Below are 12127 nucleotides of genomic sequence, written 5' to 3'. Positions count from 1 at the left end.
GTATAAGTCCCTGGTTATTCATCTGTGACAGTCGCAAGCAGCATGCTAAATCCCCAACCAGCACATTGGCATGGTAGGCTTTATGCCCGCATTTCTACCGTCTAGGGCACCATTGGAGTCAAACGCTCACAGGTTCACCCCGACTTGCAAGACAACGATGCTGGCGCATCACTCTAAAAACTATACTGCCCATATTCATCCTCGAATTCACGCAATATACCACAATCTTGCAGTGCACTGTTGCGTGCCTGCAAGCATTGGTATGAACGTCTCACGAACTGTTTGTGGCCGCTATAGAGCGTATCACGACTTCTCACAACGCTTCTAAAAGCACGATCTTGTATGCGCCCGTTTGTGCGATATCTCCTCACTCATCATTATCCCTCAACATGGACACCAGACAGGAAAGGACAAAAACATTGCTCATGAAAAGGTAGTGTCTCCTACTCCATCGACATTGGAAGTCGCGAACATAAACAAAAAAAAGGATAGCAGCAGTAAATTCTTATGCGAGACAACGCAGCGTGTTAATACTTTAGCAATCTTAATCTATTAATGCAACGATTATTGTTCCCCGAAGAAAGGTTCATATATTTGCCTATTCTACTATGCACACCTCTTACACTACTACTATAGCAAGGTTCATGTATTTGCCCATTCTACTATGTACACCGCTTACACTACTACTATTCCACGAACTTCTTTATGTGAGAGATGTGGTGGAGTCCTATGGACTTCTTTCCTTTCAGCGTCTCCAATTCATAAGCATTGTGGTGAGCTGCTCTCCTTATACGGTACGGGCCGTTGTAAACAGAATAGAATTTTTGGCATTTCATTTTTTGTTTGTTAGGGAGTCGGAAAGACTTCACGAGCACCCTTTGTCCAATTTGGAAGTGTCGTAGACGAGCTCACCCGTCGGCACGTCTCTTCCTGACCTCTGCTGCAGCCCGTATCCTCTTGAGAGCCAAATCCACTATGGCTCGGTGCTGCGTTCGCGCCCTTGGTGGGAAGTTTACGACTTCGGTTATCAAGTCCTTAGGAATCCGGTTTTTCAGTACTGTAATGGGTGCCAATTTTGTTATCCCATGGGGTGCCTCATTGATCACCTCCTGGAAGTCTTTATGGAAAACGTCCCATGTCGTGTGCTGTTTGTTACAGTACAACCGGCACAAGTTTCCGAGTTCCTTAATAACCCGTTCTGCAGCAATCGAGCTCGGATGGTGTGAAGATATAAAAATGGGATCAATTTTACATCGACGCAACGTCTCCTTCCATGTTTTTGACTTAAACTGTGGCCCGTTATCAGAAATAATTCTACTCACATGACCAACCTGTGATAGGAAATCCCGGATTAGGGCTCGTGATACAGTTCTTCCTGTCGCCCTCTTCAGTGCCGTAAAGGTAATATATTTGGACGTAAGTTCAATAAACACTAATACGTATGTACATCCTCTTCTTGTTCTTGGCAAAGGTCCCATCAAATCTGTTGCTGCTAATTGTCTTAATTTGGTCGGTACGATTGGGTATAATGGTGCCTGCATGCTCACAGTGGTGCGCTTAGTCTTTTGGCAGTCTTTACACACCGACAGGACCCTCCGAATTCGACGCTCCATGTTTCGAAAGTAACACATGGTCCTTAGCTTGAGATTGCACTTGCGTGGTCCGAAGTATCCATAGCTGAGGTGAGTATGCCATATAATCTGGTTTATTAGGTGTTCAGGGATGCATACCCCCATTCAGTGTCATTGGCATAATTTCGGTGGAAAATTATGCCTTTCCGCAAGAGGTAGAACTGCCTGACGGTGGCGTGTCTTCTGTCTATCCATTTCTGTTTCAATAACACTAGGGCAGGGTCCTTGTCTTGCTCCTTCTTGATGTCCTGCATACTACAGGTAATAAAATTTTCAAAGGCTACTTTCTGCATATAGTAAAGGCAGTATTGATTTTCCTCCAGATCTTCTTCCATGTTGTGCTCAAATCCGACCGGTGACCCTGATAAGGCGTCTGCAATAATGTTCTGACTGCCGGGGATATATTCTATCGAAAAATTGTAGTGCTGCAAATAGGATGCCCACCTAATGAGCCGCCTGTGATTAAGCTTTGCAGTCATCAGGAACTCGAGTGCCTTGTGGTCAGTGTAGACCCTCGTCTTGCGACCAAACAGAAGGTATCTGAATTTTTCAAACGCCCATACAATAGCCAGCGCCTCTAACTCGGTTACTGAGTAATTCCTCTCACTCTTGGCTAGTGCTCTGCTACCAAACGCAATTGTCTTCCACACCCCGTTTCCTTCATGTACATAGTCTTGGAACACCATGACACCCTGACCTGAGTATGAACTGTCCGTGACTATGCAAAGCTCTTCTGCTAAATTAGGGTGTGAGAGGATGGGTGCTTGTAATAATGCGAATTTTAATGCTTTCCATTCGGATTCGGCCGCCTCATCCCATTCCCAAGGAATCTTCTTTCCTGTAAGTTGATGCAACCTAGGACTGCTCTGAGTTTTGACATGTATAAAGCGGTTATAAAAATTTATGATCCCCAAGAACCCCCTTAACTGCTTCTTTGTCGTAGGAATGGGAAACTTTTCAATCGCTTCGATCTTTTCGGGATTTGGGGCAATGCCCTCACCCGTGATGATATGTCCTAGAAATTTGACAGAGGACGTCCCAAAATTCGATTTTTCGATATTGATAGTCACTCCGTATTCCTTGAATGTCGCAAGGAGTTCACCGCGGACCGCATTGTGTTCTCCCCAAGATTTCTCCGCGATCAGCAAATCGTCCACATAGCTGGTGACATGACGTTTCAAATTATCGCTTAGTATGCCGTCCAGCCCCCGAATGAATGCGGCAGACGAAATGTTCAAACCAAATGGTAGACGACGAAACCGGTAACATCTTCCAAATGCTAAAAAGGCTGTATACTGTCTGCAATTTGGATGGAGCTCGATCTGCCAGAAACTCGATTTTGGATCAACTGATGAGAAGATTGATATTCCATGGAAGTTTTGTAAGAGTTCCTCTAATCGTTCCGGTCTGTCTGTTACGGGTTCTATTATGGTATTAATCTGTCGCGAGTCCAAGACTAAACGAATACTACCATCTGCCTTCTCGACTACTCTTAACGGGTTATTATAGGCTGAAGCCGTAGGTTCTATTATGCCTTCACTCAGCATTCGCGTAATTTCAGTTGCTACTTTCTGTCGATATGCCAAGGGGATTGGATAGGGTGCACACGAAACTGGTTGTGCGGACGTACACGGAATTCATATTGGAAGTTCTTTATTGATCCTGTCTTGGGAATGAAGACCTCCGCATGTTCTACTAGTAATTTATGAAGTTCTTTGCGGTGGTCGCACCTTATATTCTTTATTGCTTCCACTTTTTCTCCTATTTTCTCCTTTATTTCTCCCATTACTACAACTTCATTCTCATCCGTGTCCTCTCCCCTACCCGCAACGTTGACCTGTTCTTCCTTTCTGTCTTTCTGACACGCATAGTTTATCCGAACACAGTTAGACGGTAGTTGAGCTGGGATCAGCTGGTCGTCGAACTTAATGTGGACGGGTTTCCTTTTCCTCAGAACCACTTCACCTCGTTCTAGATCAACTATCGCCTCATGCTCATTTAGGAAGTCCGTTCCTATTATCATGTCGATCGCCAGATTTGGCACGATCCAGAAGTTAGACTCTATTTTGTGTCCTTGGCAGGAGAATTCCAGTCTTGTTTGTTGGGTGACCTCCGTACATTTACCCGCTAATGCCCCTTTTATTTTGGTTTTCTTAACCGATAGGACAGGCCAGTCCATCTCCTGAGAGCACCTCTTGTATGCTGCCTCAGATATTGCTGTTATGTAGCTTCCACTATCTATTATCGCATTCATACTCTTTTCAGCTATTGTTACTGTGATACAGGTAAGAGGCTGCCGATCCTGTCGAGGAGTTGTTTTATGTTCTTCGAGCAGGATTTCTGATAAATCTTCGTAATTTATCATCCGTAGTTGGCCAGGTCCGAGATTACGTGCGAAATTCCGGCGGCCTGTGTTCGCACTAGTCTGGCGTCAATCCTTTGTTAAGCTCCCCCTCCTCTGACGTGCATTAGGATTTGCGGGTCTAGTTTCAATCTCCTGGCTCCACTGTTGTCCTTGGTTTCGCTCTCTCCAATTACGGTCGCTTTGCCGTTCGTTATTCCTCCTATCCCAGATTCCTTGTCTACATTGACCCTGCTCCCTGACGTTCTGGTTTCCGTGTCTTTGGTTTCCATAACCTTGAATAGCGTAACCTTGGCTTCCGTAACGCTGGTTTCCTAACTGACCAGTGCGATTATGCGATCTGTTGTCGTCTTCCCTTCCTGGCCCGTGGTATTTGTTACTTTGCCCCTTCTTCCTGTCCTTTGCGTCTTGTTTATCAAAGACAACTTCGAGTTCGCGCAATAGACTCTTGAATGCTTCTATGTCAGATCCACACTTCGCGACAAGTGTCTGTTGGTACCTAACTGGCAATTTGGAAAAGCAAAATTTAATGATTTCTCCGTTGCTATATGGACTATCTAAAATTGATTCTTCTTGAGTAAATCATCAAGAAATTTGGTTGCGCTCCTATGCCCGGACACTTCCAGTTCAGGACAAAATATTATTTCCTCTTTAATCCTGTCTTGCGTTTCCTTTGACCAGTAGGTCCGCAGGAATGCACCAACAAATTCCTGATAAGTCCGACACGTCGCTGCCATACCTCGCATCTTTTCCGCGGCTTGGCCTTCGATGTGTCCACACATGAATTCTAATTTTGCCTGGGTTGGCCATGATGCCGGTAATGAATTTGTAAACTGCATCACCCAGCTCTTCGGATGCATCGACCCTCCATTTTCTTTGAACTTCTGGAATTTTAGTATCGACAGGAAGTGATTGTGATGAAAATCCTGTCTGATCCTCGCACTGGTGTTGTCACTCGTTTTCGATACTTGCACGTCTGCTGAGTGTCCTGTTCTATCTTGCTGATAATTGTGATGTGCTACCTCTGTAACACAGTGGAAGTGGCACTCAGAATTCACTCTCCTAAGTGGGCTACAATTATTGGAGCTATTACTCGCTGTTTCTGCGTGTGCATTGTTAGTTCCGCACTCGGTCATTGGGCTAGAGCACGGCGGGCTTTTCCTCGGAGACACAATTCTGTGTACTCCATCATTGGTATCCGAACGCGCAGTGCTCGTGTGCCCGTTTTGCTCTAGTTTTGCTATCCGACTCTCTACTTCTTCCATTCGTTTCGTGTTGTTCGCAACCGCGTTATTACCCTGGGTTTTTAAGAACGCTAGGGATTTTGAGTGGGATTGTGTTGTACGTCGCAAGCGCCCTGCGAGTTTAGAAGTTGCTTCCGCGACTTTCATTGCCCCTATTGCCGCCGTTATGGCCAGGCCTGCTACTTTTTGTGCAGCCATTGACATTTGTTTTACTTCTCCTCATTCTTTCTTTATTGTTAGTAATTCCCCTCGAATTTCTCCTATATGCGAAATTATTTCCTGAGTGTCCTTCTTACGCTGTTCGTCAGCTTCTTCCTTCTCCTTCTTACGCTGTTTCTCATCTTCTTCCTTCTCCTTCTTGCGTTGTTTCTCATCTTCTTCCTTCTCCTTCTTACGCTGTTCGTCAGCTTCTTCTTTCATTGATCGTAGGAAGCTCAGTATTGGGTTAATGTCATCATTTTGATCCTCGTCACACATGGGTGATGTAACTCTGGACACCTGGGTACTAGAGCTCTGACGTGACCGAGCTGGCCCCTGTCTGTTCTCGTTCGTTTGATTATAAACTTCTGCTACCGTCTCGACCCGTGTGCCTGTCTCTGTTTCATCCTCTACCTCAGTATCATAATCACGGCGGCGACGTTGCTCTAAGATCGCGTCCAAATCACCTTCCTCATCAATGACCCTGTCGTCCTGTCCTGCTAAAAATGTGCCCATCTCATCTCCGAACCTATCCCCGTCAGTAAACTGCCCCTTATCCATTATGCAATCCTCTTTTGTTTTAACTTCGCTCGATAATAGTCGTGCCTTACTTCTCGTGATCATTCATAAAAAACAATTTTACCTAAAATGCACAATAAAAATAATCTACTCCATATATTTTTCAACATAGACACAAAATTTCAACAACGCCGTTCCAACGCTGTAATTACATGCACAGAAACTGCACACAAACCCGACAAAGTGTGAAGTGGTACGGACACCACATCAAAGAAACATATAAAACAATGAACAAACAAACAAATATATACGCTGAAAACAAAAACAGTAATCATGCGCTGCTACTTAAAACTAATCACGGAACTACAAGAAAAACAAGTTGGGTATTAATCATTAAAAAAAGTAGAGAAAAAAATTTGAATGTTCCTACTAATAATACTGTTTGTTTATCAGTGATTCACAGGAAAGATCCGAGGCTAAGGTCGCCATTTTATGCGAGGTGCCGGGGCTAGCAGTGTATTTAATACTAAATTCTTCTAGAATCTACATATGTAAATGATGCTCTAAGCCCCCCCCCCCCCATTCTAACTCCGACTTTTGCTGTTGCACATGGATTAACAAGCAAAGCGAACTGACAGTAATCGACCCTGCAAGTAGAGTAGAAAAGAGTTTGGCACCTGCAATAATTTCATTTGATAAATAAGTTAAATAAAGGAAAGTTTCATTGACGTAGTGAGAAATGATAGGGTTGCTCTACCGATTAACAGAATGAAAGTTCTGTCCAAAATAACAATATGATTTATTATAACTCAAAATAATAAACAAAAACACATGAAACATTTACAACACATCACATTGGCTCAAATTGGATACTCAAATAAATGCTGTGAAGGTGAAGTTGTCCCTAAACTAGATTGTAACATTTAGGACGAAGTGGTATGTGGAGCCAATTCCTTGCAACTCAAGTCTTAAGAGAGACACACAGCCAACCCAACATTAATTGCTGCTACAGTAGTGAGAATTCAGACAATGAACACCCAAGATAGAACAAAGTTAGAGAAAGACGAACAGGCGCGCTCTGCTTAGCTCTGATTATCACCTAGGAAAATCCCTATCTGCCAGTGCTGCGGACATACATTACCAAACTGTCTTCTTAACTGCAAGAACACGATCTGGCGTACCGGAGGCGATGGCTGGTTGCTTCGATGTCCCGTCATGGTGATGATAATGTCGCGAGTATAGCCCGAAACTAATTATCCTGGTCTGGTTGTTCCAGACTAAAGACTTCCTAGCAATACAAATGCGCCTCTGAGGGAGACGAAGAAGGCTCGCCACACAATCACTGACGGTACAGTGATTGATTTTAACAAGCGAAGTCACACTGTAACTCCGATACAGTCAACTTTAGTCAAAACTGCTCAAGACAGACAACATAGGCCGCTTGTACGCAGAACGTTCAATTGCCAACTGTACTCGGAAAGTTACGTTGAAGTCGAAACTTCAGCAACTTCGTCAAACAGTTACAATTAAATAAAAGTATATTAGACAGCCAACGGAAGGCAGGCTGTCCAGAGCAGCGAGAGCTCAGTCTTGTAACCTACTCCGACCGGAAGGCGAGAGCTGACTCCCCACAAGAGCACCCGTACAAACCGAACACAGAACATTCCTGCCCCCACGGCAGTGGCTGTGGTTAACCGTTCCAATCAGCAACTCGAAAACCGGCGGAAAATTCCACTCCATTGCCGGAGCACTACCATTCCACCAATGGAGATTCTTAGCGCCAATTTCTGCGCCGATTTTGCTACGTCACGGAGCTATGCCGTGAGCAAGCCAATCACAGTTACGATTTTGCAGAAAGCGCGGGAATTTGCCCGCCGAAACTGCCTGGGTACACAAGTCATTCCCACGCCTCACTGGTAGCCCGCCAGAAAGTGTTTTCGCTAAGTTTCTGCGAAGTAACGGAACCTCTAGCCCAGCCGCTACTTCAGGCCCCTGTGGGCGTGTCTTTTGACAATGTCGGCGTCTGGAAAGCATTCTCTCGACTCCCTCACTCCCTCCCTTAACCCTTTTAACATCAGCAGAGCTCACCTGTCACCGGACCACCCGGGTGACGAGAGACGCTGCGTGGGAAGTCCGCATGTGAAGGAATAGCGGCTTTCCACCGCATGCAATTAGAGAGGAAAATCGTAAGATAGAAATATGAGAGGGGGCTCATGCCACCTCTCAAGGGTTTCCAAAAATTACTGGAACCAGTCACCTTTTGTAACTCTTCAATTTTTTTTTACCATGACCGGTCTCGAATCAGCTAGCGATTCCTCATAAGATGACTCTCATTTTTTTATTTTATTTTTGTTGTGGCTATTGCCCGCCGCGAGACGGAATGCCGTCTGGTGGCGTTGCAGCCAAGTGACACGGTATAGAAAGTACACTCTAAGGAAAATAAAAAAAAAGCGACACACCACGAAGGAATTATACGCGTGGGACGGAAATCAGTAGGTTTGATTTACACGTACAGACAAACAAATGATTACAAAAAATGGTTCAAATGGCTCTGAGCACTATGGGACTAAACATCTGTGGTCATTAGTCCCCTAGAACTTAGAACTACTTAAACCTAACTAACCCAAGGACATCACACACATCCATGCCCGAGGCAGGATTCGAACCTACGACCGTAGCGGTCACGCGGTTCCAGACTGAAGTGCCTAGAACCGCACGGCCATACCGGCCGGCCAAATGATTACAATTGCTGAAATATTGTATATTTTATTCAAGAGAAAGAGCCGCACTAATGGAGCAAATCAATAATGCGTTGGTCGGCGTCTGGCCCTTATGGAAGTTGTTATTCGGCTTGGTATTAATTGGCAGAGTTGTTGGATGTCCTTCTGGCGGATATAGTGCCAAATTCTGTCCAATTGGCGCGTTAGATCGTTCAAATCTCGAGCTAGTCGGAGGGCCCTGCACATTATGCTCTCTTACGGAGAGATACAGCGAATTTGCTGGCCAATATAGGGTTTTGCAAGCACAGAGACAAGCAGTAGAAACTCTCACCATGTGCAGGCGGACATTATCTTGCTGAAACGTAATCCCAGGATGGCTTGCCCTGACGGACAACAGAACGGGGCGCAGAATGTCGTTAATGTACCGCTGTGTTGTAAGGGTACTGCGGATGACACCCAAAGGGGTCCTGCTATGAAAAGAAATGACACCCCAGACCATCGCTACTAGCTGTCGGGGCGTATGCGAGCGATAACCAGGTTGGCATCCAACCGCTGTCTGGGGCATCTCCAGACACGTCTTCGGCCTGAAATCCCACTGAATGGAGTAGAACTGTTTTCAGTGACGAGTCCCGCTTCGAAATGAGCCACAGTGACTAGCGTTTTTTTTTTTCTTTTTCTTTTTTCAACGGTGCACATAAGCGAGCAAAAGACGAATAGTGGCGATGATATGGGCCACAAATGGGAATGAAGGTCAGTGAAACCCGTGTAGGTGACAAGGTATTACACATCCACGAAGTGGAGGTCAGAGTCTAGGCTGCTTTATAAAGCAGGCTAGGCGGCGATTTTACGACGAAGTTCAGTGATATACTTATATGGATATCCATATAAGTATATAGTTCTGGCAATACTGGTCATGACCTTTTTCTTCTGTGCGGATACACACATATTACCCGAACTCTTACGGGACTTGGTAAGAATGTCTTCCACGAGTAATGAGTGTGTTGGGTAGGGACACTACGAATGTAGTATGTGGACATATAAGGTGAGAATGTGGATCTCGCGGGAGGCGTGCGCAAGATAGTCGCTGCGGTCACACTATCCTCTGCCCTCGGTGGCTCAGGTGGATAGAGCGTCTGCCAGGTAAGCAGGAGATCCTGGGTTCGAGTCCCGGTCGGGGCCCACATTTTCACCTGTCCCCGTTGATATATATCAACGCTCGTCAGTAGCTGAAGGTATTAATATATAATTCTAATTTCGTTCTAGATGGCTGCAGGTCATCAATGGTGTCTGTTCTTTCAGACATGTCCGAAAATGTTCGAAAGAACAGACACCATATCCATATAAGTATATACTTCAGCGCCGGCACGGTAGCTCAGCGTGTTCGGTCAGAGGGTTAGCTGCACTTGTAATAAAAAAACTGAGTTAATCGATCAACAACGAACTTAAATAGATGTCTTATGACGTCCGCCCCGAGCAGATGCAACGAACAAAAGGGAACAAAATGAGATTAAAAAAAAAAAAAGATGGATAGAGCGTCTGCCATGTAAGCAGGAGATCCCGTGTTCGAGTCCCGGTCGGGACACACATTTTCACCTGTCCCCGTTGATATATATATCAACGCTCGTCAACAGCTGAAGTGCATAAGTTCAGTGATGGTGCGGGCACAAGTGTGGCGGAGCACACCGTTCAGTGCATGATGTTGAACATGAGGCTTCGCAGCAAACGACCCCTTACGTGTTCCCATGTGGACAGAACGATATCGTCAGTTCTGATGGCAGTTCTTTTGGGGACATTCACATGGGGTTCCATGGGGTTTTTGGTAGCACATGATACTGTTCACTATATGAACACTGTTTTGGATCACGTGCTTCCCTTCATTCTTGATGTCTTTCCCGATGACGATGGTATTTTCCAGCAGAATAACTGGTCGTGTCACAAGGTCAGAATTGTCAACACTGGTTTCAGGAGTGTGATAGTGGATCCACGTAGACAACTTGGCCACCAAATTTTTCCTGATATGAACCCAGTGAAACACATGTGGGACGCCATCGGGCGTCACTCTGTACCCACAAGCCAGCGGCTCATAATTTACGGGAATTGTGTGACCTGTGTGTCGTAATCCGGCGCCACATACATCCTGCGAGGTGCCGGGGCTAGCAGTGTATTTATCACTAAATTCTACTAGAATCCACATATGTAAATCATGCTCTAAGCCCCCCCTATTCTAACTCCGACTGTTGCTGTTGCACAAGGATAAAAAAAATACGCGAACTGACTCTAATCAACCCTGCCAGTGGAGTAGAACAGAGTTTGGCACCTGCAATAATTTAATTTTATAAATAAGTTAAATAAACCAAGGTTTCATTAGCATAGTGAGGAATGATAGGGTTGCTCTATCGATTAACAGAATGAAAGTTCTGTCCAAAATAACAATATGATTTATTAAGATTAAACACAGAATAGTAAAAGAGATACAGGAAATATTTATAAAACATCAAATTGGCTAAAATTGGAGATTCATACAAACACTATAAAGGTGAAGTTGTCCCTAACTTAGATCGTGAGGTTTAAGACGTAGTGGTATGTGGAGCCAATTCCTTTCCACTCAAATCTCAAGAGAGACACACAGTTAACCCACCAGTAATTGCTGCTACTCGAAACAGAACAAAGTTAGAAAAGGATGAACAGGCGCGCTCTGCTGAGCTCTGATTGTCACCTAGGAAAATCCCTATCTGCCGGTGCTGCGGACGTACATTACCAAACGGTCTTCTTATCTGCCAGAACACGATCTGGCGTACCGCAGGCGAGGGCTGGTTGCTTCGACGTCCTCGACCGAAAGGCGACTGCCGACCCTTCACAAGAGCACCCGTACAGGCCGAACACAGAACATTTCCGCCCCCACGACAGTGGCCGAGGTTAAACGTTCCAATCAGCAACTCGAAAACCGGCGGAAATTCCACTCCATTGCCGGAGCACTACCATTCCACCAATGGAGATTCTTGGCGCCAATTTCTGTGCTGATTTTGCTACGTCACGGTGCTATGCCCTGAGCAAACCAATCACCGTTACTATTTTGCAGAAAGTGCGGGAATTTTCCCGCCACAACTGCCAGGGTACACAAGTCATTCCCACGCCTCGCTGGTAGCCCGCCAGAAAGTGTTTTCGCTAAGTTTCTCCGAAGTAACGGAACCTCTAGCCCAGCCGCTACTTCACACCCCAGCGGGCGTGTCTCTTGACAATGTCGGCGTCTGCAAAGCATTCACTCGACTGCCTCACACACGTCGGCTTAACCCGCCTGTCACCGGACCACCCGGGTGACGAGAGACGCTGCGTGGGAAGTCCGCGTGTGAAGGAATAGCAGCCCTCCACCGCATGCAAATAGAGAGGAGAGTCGTAAGATAGAAATATGAGAGGGGGCTCATGCCACCTCTCATAGCCCCTACGCCATTTTAG

At 45.5% G+C, this 12127-nt stretch overlaps 1 protein-coding gene and 1 non-coding gene across 2 annotated transcripts in view; both read left to right on the top strand.

Annotated features, from left to right (window-relative positions):
- The window catches only part of LOC126249410 (secreted frizzled-related protein 1-like), a 446333-nt gene that overhangs the window by 209344 nt on the left and 224862 nt on the right, over positions 1 to 12127 (top strand). The window lies entirely within an intron of this gene.
- Trnat-ggu (transfer RNA threonine (anticodon GGU)) lies at positions 9779 to 9853 on the top strand. Its single transcript has one exon. It is a non-coding gene; the product is annotated as a tRNA-Thr (tRNA).

Source organism: Schistocerca nitens, chromosome 3, assembly GCF_023898315.1.
Source record: "Schistocerca nitens isolate TAMUIC-IGC-003100 chromosome 3, iqSchNite1.1, whole genome shotgun sequence".
Lineage (NCBI taxonomy): Eukaryota > Metazoa > Arthropoda > Insecta > Orthoptera > Acrididae > Schistocerca > Schistocerca nitens.
The sequence above is the reverse complement of the archived record's forward strand: the minus strand, read 5'-3'. Positions and strand labels throughout refer to the sequence as shown.